Genomic DNA, 7,041 nt, shown 5'->3' with positions numbered 1-7,041 from the left:
CACCCTCTCCAGTGCCAGTATATCCTTTCTCAAGTAAGGAGACCAAAACTGTATGCAGTATTCCAGGTGTGGCCTCACCAGCACCTTATACAGCTGCAACATAACCTCGCTGTTTTTAAACTCCATCCCTCTAGCAATGAAGGGCAAAATTCCATCTGCCTTCTTAATTACCTGCTGCACCTGCAAACCAACTCCTTGAGATTCCTGCACAAGGACACCCAGGTCCCTCTGCACAGCAGCAGGCTGCAATTTTTTACTATTTAAATAATAGTCCATATTGCCGTTATTCCTACCAAAATGGATGACCTAACATTTACAGGCAGTGGGCTGTTTGATTCTGGAGGGCATCGCAGCTGAACCCGGATCCTTTCCTCATTCTGTCCGACCTATGCTCCTATTTCCAAGCTCCGGTAACTGGGTAGCAATCAGGAGAAGCTGGTTTCGAGCAGCCTTTTAAAAAAATATATCATTTTGCCTTTGAATGGTATTTCTGGTGGAAAATGCATTTGCCTGAAGTTGGTGAAACTCAGTAACTTCACAGGGCAGCGAACAATTCTGTGGCACAGAAGCACAGCGAGCTATAGACCTCCAATTGAGGACCAGGGCACAAGTAATGTTACTCAGTATTTATTTTCAAAAGAAGCAAGTTTCACCTCGACATGGCAAAGAAATTCTACTGAAATCAGAAGCTAATACTTTCGGTAAAATAATTTGTGCAATTTAATCTTAATGGCCCAAGACTCATTGGTAAGGCACAGTGGCACAGTAGTTAGCACTGCGGCCTCACAGTCCCAGGGACCCAGGTTTGATTCCCGGCTCGGGTCACTGTCTGTGCGGAGTCTGCACATTCTCCCCCGTGTCTGTATGGGTTTCCTCCGGGTGCTCCGGTTTCCTCCCACAGTCCGAAAGACATGCTGGTTAGGGTGCATCGGCCGTGCTAAATTCACCCTCAGTGTACCTGAAGAGGCGCCGGAGTGTGAACACTCGGGGATTTACACAGTAACTTTATTGCTGTGTTAATGTAAGTCTACTTGTGGCACTAATAAATAAACTTTAATTTTATTTTAAAAATGGAATAGAAAACAATTAGCCAGTTTCCATTTCATAGAATCTGACAGTGCAGAAGGAGGCCATTTGGCCCATCGAGTCTGCACCGACCACAATCCCACCCAGACCCTTTTCCCGTAACCCCATGTATTTACCCTAGCTAGTCCACCTGACACAAAGGGGCAATTTAGCATGGCCAATCCACCTAACCCGCACATCTTAGGGTGGCACGGTAGCACAGTGGTTAGCACTGCTGCTTCACAGCTCCAGGGACCTGGGTTCGATTCCCGGCTTGGGTCACTGTCTGTGTGGAGTTTGCGCATTCTCCTCGTGTCTGCGAGGGTTTCCTCTGGGTGCTCCGGTTTCCTCCCACAGTCCAAAGATGTGCGGGTTAGGTTGATTGGCCATGCTAAAATTGCCCTAAGTGTCCTGGGATGCGTAGGTTAGAGGGATTAGTGGGTAAATGTGTAGGGATATGGGGGTAGGGCCTGGGTGGGATTGTGGTTGGTGCCGAATGGCCTCTTTCTGTGCTGTAGGGTTTCTAAGATTTATTTCTAAGAGTGTGGGAGGAAACCAGAACACCCGGAGGAAACCCACACAGACAGTGACCCGAGGCCAGAATTGAACCTAGGTCTCTGGCGCTGTGAGGCAGCAGTGCTAACCACTGTGCCACCCATTTACATGAAGGATTAAATCATTAGGTTTAAACATTCTGATTGTCCTGCCTATGTCCCTGATCCACATCTAAATGACTTGACCCACTGATGCACTAAACACCAGTTAGTCTTAAAGATGGTTTCATTCAATTACCTGAAGCTTACTTGCTTTTTAATGAAACGATTTATAGAGGTGTGTAATGTAAAACATCACACTTATAGAGGACATTTGCAGAAATCTTGGGTGGAATTTTCCCATTGCTTGCACAGAGTCCTGGCTTTTTTTCATTTATTGATGGGATGTAGAAGTCATTGGCTGGGACAGCATTTCTTGCTCATTCCCGAGGGCACTTGAGAGTCAACCACATTGCTGTGGCTCTGGAGTCACATGTAGGCCAGACCGGGTAAGGACAGCAGATTTCCTTCCCTGAAGGACATTAGTGAACCAGATGGGTTTTTACGACAATTGGCAATGGTTTCATGGTCATGCTGCTGGGACCTTTGCTGTTTGTAATATATATAAATGATTTGGAGGAAAATGTAACTGGATTGATTAGTAAGTTTGCAGAGGACTCAAAGGTTGGTGGATTTGCGGATAGCGATGAGGACCATCAGAGGATACAGCAGGATATAGATCGGTTGGAGGCTTGGGCGGAGAGATGGCAGATGGAGTTTAATCCGGACAAATATGAGGCAATGCATTTTGGAAGGTCTAATACAGATAGGAAATATACAGTAAATGGCAGAACCCTTAAGAGTATTGATAGGTAGAGGGATCTGGATGTACAGGTATACAGGTCACTGAAAGTGGCAACGCAGATGGAGAATGTAGTCAAGAAGGCATACGGCATGCTTGCCTTCATCGGCCGGGGCATTGAGTTTAAAATTTGGCAAGTCATGTTGCAGCTTTATTGAACTTTAGTTAGGCCGCACTTGGAATATAGTGTTCAATTCTGGTCGCCACACTACCAGAAGGATATGGAGGCTTTGGAGAGGGTACAGAAAAGATTTACCAGGATGTTGCCTGGTATGGAGGACATTAGCTATGAGGAGAGGTTGGTGAAACTTGGTTTGTTCTCACTGGAACGACAGAAGTTGAGGGGCGACATGGTAGAAGTCTACAAGATTATGGACAGAGTGGATAGTCAGAAGCTTTTTCCCAGAGTGGAAGAGTCAATTACTCGGGGGCACAGATTTAAGGTGTGAGGGGCAAGGTTTAAAGGATGTGGAGAGGCAGATTTTTTACACAGAGGGTGGTGGGTGCCTGGAACACGCTGCCGGGGGAGGTAGTGGAAGCGGATACGGTAGTGACTTTTAAGGGGCGTCTTGACAAATACATGAATAGGATAGGAATAGAGGGATATGGTCCCCGGAAGAGTAGGGGGTTTTAGTTACGTCGGGCAACATGGTCAGTGCAGGCTTGGAGGGCCGAAGGGCCTGTTCCTGTGCTGTAATTTTCTTTGTCATCAGTAGATTCTTAATTCCAGATTTATATTGAACTCAAATTTCACCATCTGCCGTACTGGGATTCGAACCCGGGTCCCCAAAAACATTACCCGGGGTCCCTGGATTACTAGTTCAATGACAATACCACTATGTCACCGCTTCCCACTGAGGGAAAACCGGCGAGCAGCTGGCCAGCTACACAGCTGGCTTTTTCTCGCCAGATAACCCGGCACTTGTGCAAAACAGATCCACGCCGTCACACTTGGAGGGGCTGCAAAACGCCAGCAACGCTGACAATCCTGAGTTCAGGAAGCAATTTTTAATGGGCTCCCCAGTCTCTGATAAACGACAAAGAACTCCCCCAACACCGCCCCCCCCCCCCCCCTCCACCCCATATGTACATGGAGACCCCCCATCACACACATAAGGTGTACCCCCACTCACGGACAGAGTGAACCCTCCCTCACTGATCCAGGGAACCCCGTCCACAGATAAGGCAAAACCACCCCTCCCCCTCGCAAATGCACCATCCCAGAGGGGGCCCCCCCCCCCTTTGACACTGCTGGGGCAGTGCCAGGGGGCAATGCCAGGATACTGCTTGGGCATGTCCCTCTCTTCCCCCCCCCCCCCCCCCAAGGGCTGTACAGACCTGTGCGCCTCCAGTGGGTTCCCTGTGCCCCGTTCCCATTTTCACAAACCTGTTGGAAACCTCGCCAACATAACATCCCGCTAGCAAGGGGAGAGCTCCCAGTGTGGGGGAACATACAGCGGAGAGGTCCTATAATGAGATGATCAGAAAAGGTTTCTGACCTTTCCGGGTAGGAACGTCACTCCGTCACTGGCAGGGACGAGGACAATAGGATGGTTAGATATCACCGTAAGATTCACGTTTCTTTTGGGTCTCTCAATACTCTGCACTCACGTTGCCGTTTGGGTTGAAAACCACGGCCCCAAAGTCAATACCAAGACCACAAGAAACTACAAAGGGTTGTGAACGAAGCCCAGTCTATTACGCAAACCAGCCTCCCATCCATTGACTCCGTCTACACTTCCCGCTGCCGCGGCAAAGCAGCCAGCATAATCAAGGACCCAACGCACCCTGGACATTCTCTCTTCCACCTCCTTCCATCGGGAAAAGGATACCAAAGTCTGAGGTCATGTACCAACCGACTCAAGAACAGCTTCTTCCCTGCTGCCATCAGACTTTTGAGCGGACCCATTATATATTAAGCTGATCTTTCTCTACACCCTAGCTATGACTGTAACACTATGGGGGCGATTCTCCCAAAAACATTTGAAGTGTTGAATTCACGTAAAAACTGGAGTAAATCACGCTGGTTTTTTCAGCGGGATTTTCAAAAGGAATTTCCCACACTCTGTGCATTGCAGAGTGCATGAGCGTAAATCACTCCAGAAATCAGGGGGCAGGGCCTATTCCCGCTGGAGAGGCTGGCACCACAGTGCTGAGCGGGCCATTGCGCACGGGCCGATCTGTCAGCACTGAGATCAGCGCAGGCGCAGTGGCCCATGTCTGGTGGCCTCCCGATTGCTGGCCAGCCCGATCGTTGGCCTGCCCCATGACTCCCGTATCGTTGGCCGTGCGATCCCCCCACACCCTGATCGCTGACACCCCCAAACATGCCCAGACTCCCCGCCCCCTCCCCCAGTGCCCCGATCTCCCAATCACCCCCCACCCCATCCCCTACCGCCTACCAGCAGTCCTGATCCCCCTGCCCCGGCAGCACGAATATCCCCCCCCCCCCCCCCCCCGACCCTGATGACCATCCCCGATCGCTGGCCTCCCTCCCTCTGTCCCTCAGTCCAAATGCAGAGTGGCAGCGGGACCCACGCCAATCGTGCCACAGAGGTCCCGCACCCACCAGACCCTGCCCCCATTAGACCCTGTCCCCTTGGGAATGCCCAATGGGCAGTGTCAGGGGCCCAGGCTGGCACTGCCAAGGTGCCAATGCCCAGAGGGCAACCCCCTTACTCCCGATCCACTTGGGGGGCTTCGATTGTCCCTCCTTCCCTCCAGCGGGTGGCCAGCTCCCCACAAGTGGGGAGCTATACTAAACCCCGCTGGAGTGAAATACTCTTGGAGTCGGGGGGGTGCGGGAGATGCTCGTGAGCCCAGAGTCCTCAGTCCGGGGCCCTCTAATGACAATAAGATTGTATGGAGATGCGAGTTTAAATAAATTATGCAGCTCCACGCCGATTTCTGGAAATCCTGTGCTTGGAAAATCGCGGAGGCTGCAGCGCCCAGCGGGAGGCCCGCAGAATGGCCTCCGCTCGATTCCCCCGTCCCGCTGCGCTGCTTTTGGGAGAATCACTTCCTACATTCTGCACCGTCTCCTTTACTCTCCCCTGTGTACTCGATGAACGGTATTCTTTGTCCGTATAGCGTGCAAGAAACAATGCTTTTCACGGTGTCCCAGTACGTGTGACAATAATAAATCAAATCAAAAATTTGGGTGAAAGTAATTGCAATGTTTTGCTCGCTCACATGGGGGCGCTGTATTGAAAGGAATGACTTCCCCTTCACTGCCATTGCGATCTGTAATTATTCACACCATATCAATCAGATGGATTATTCTGCCCCGTATAGAAATATAACTACATATAAATAAGTAGAAAATCAGCGATGTAAAAATTCTACTCAACAATATGGGATAAAAGGGGAATATTTAGCTTTTGGTTAATGTTTCAGACACTGTCACTTCTCTTCCTAGCTTGTGGCGTTCGGATCCATCCTCTTATAGGATTTAAGCTGAAAGTTTATTTATTAGTGTCACAAATATATTTATTTACAGTAACACTGCAATGAAGTTACTGTGATTTGAAATCACACAATACTCCAGTGCAGAAGAGGCCCTTCAGCCCATCGAGTCTGCACCGATGCATGAAATGCCCTGACTTGCCCACCTAATCCCACTTAATGCACTGCCGGAATGGGTGGCGGATTCAACATTAACTTCCGGGAGAAAGTCAGGCGAACATTTGGAGGGGAAGATAATGTGCGACTGTTAAAGGAATTCAAAATACCTTGGGACTAAAACACTAACAAAGCCATTTTAAAACAGCAAGATAAAAGCGCAATACTGCGGATGCTGGAATCTGAAACAAAAACAGAAAATGCTGGAAAATCTCAGCAGGTCTGACAGCATCGGTGTAGAGAGAATAGAGCCAATGTTTTGAGTCTGGATGATCCTTCATCAGAGCTCATGAAGCTGAGCTGAGCTCTGATGAAGGGTCATCTAGACTTGAAACTTTGGCTCTTTTCTCTCCCCACAGATGCTGTCAGACCTGCCGAGATTTTCCAGCATTTTCTGTTTTTTGACTATTGAAACATGAGTGGAATAATCTAGGATAAGAATCACAGACTGCCTTATGCATATATTTTAGAGGTACTGTCTGCCGAGAAACACATATAACCACAGTTAGGGAATTTAAACATTTATTTCTGAAAAGTGTGTTGAAGCTTGGCTAATGGCACAGAGTTCTAAGGCATCATGGGAAAATAGTCCAGTAAAGAGAACCACATTCTTTATAACAATACACTCACAGCAGCATAGCTCTTATTGGCATGGACACTAGATAGTCCTTATGAATAGAAAATTCATAAGCCAAGGGCAAAGCTAGTGATCTCCATTGGCTTAATGAATAGCCAAAGCCTTCAACCAGATAAGAGAGTCTGGAACAGGCAACAGATGACCATGGGAAAGTCAGGCAGCAATCATCAGAACTCATTATTCTCATGCTATCAGAGAAGAACTGTAATTGGCCAAGGTATATGACATTTACTAATAATGATTGATCTGTACTAATGATGATTGGTTCATGGTGAGCCAGATGGCAAGTAAAGTGACTTTTGGAAATTGTATGTTTGGAAATT

The sequence above is a fragment of the Mustelus asterias genome, chromosome 23 (genome assembly GCF_964213995.1).
Source record: "Mustelus asterias chromosome 23, sMusAst1.hap1.1, whole genome shotgun sequence".
Classification (NCBI taxonomy): Eukaryota; Metazoa; Chordata; class Chondrichthyes; order Carcharhiniformes; family Triakidae; genus Mustelus; species Mustelus asterias.
The sequence above is the reverse complement of the archived record's forward strand: the minus strand, read 5'-3'. Positions refer to the sequence as shown.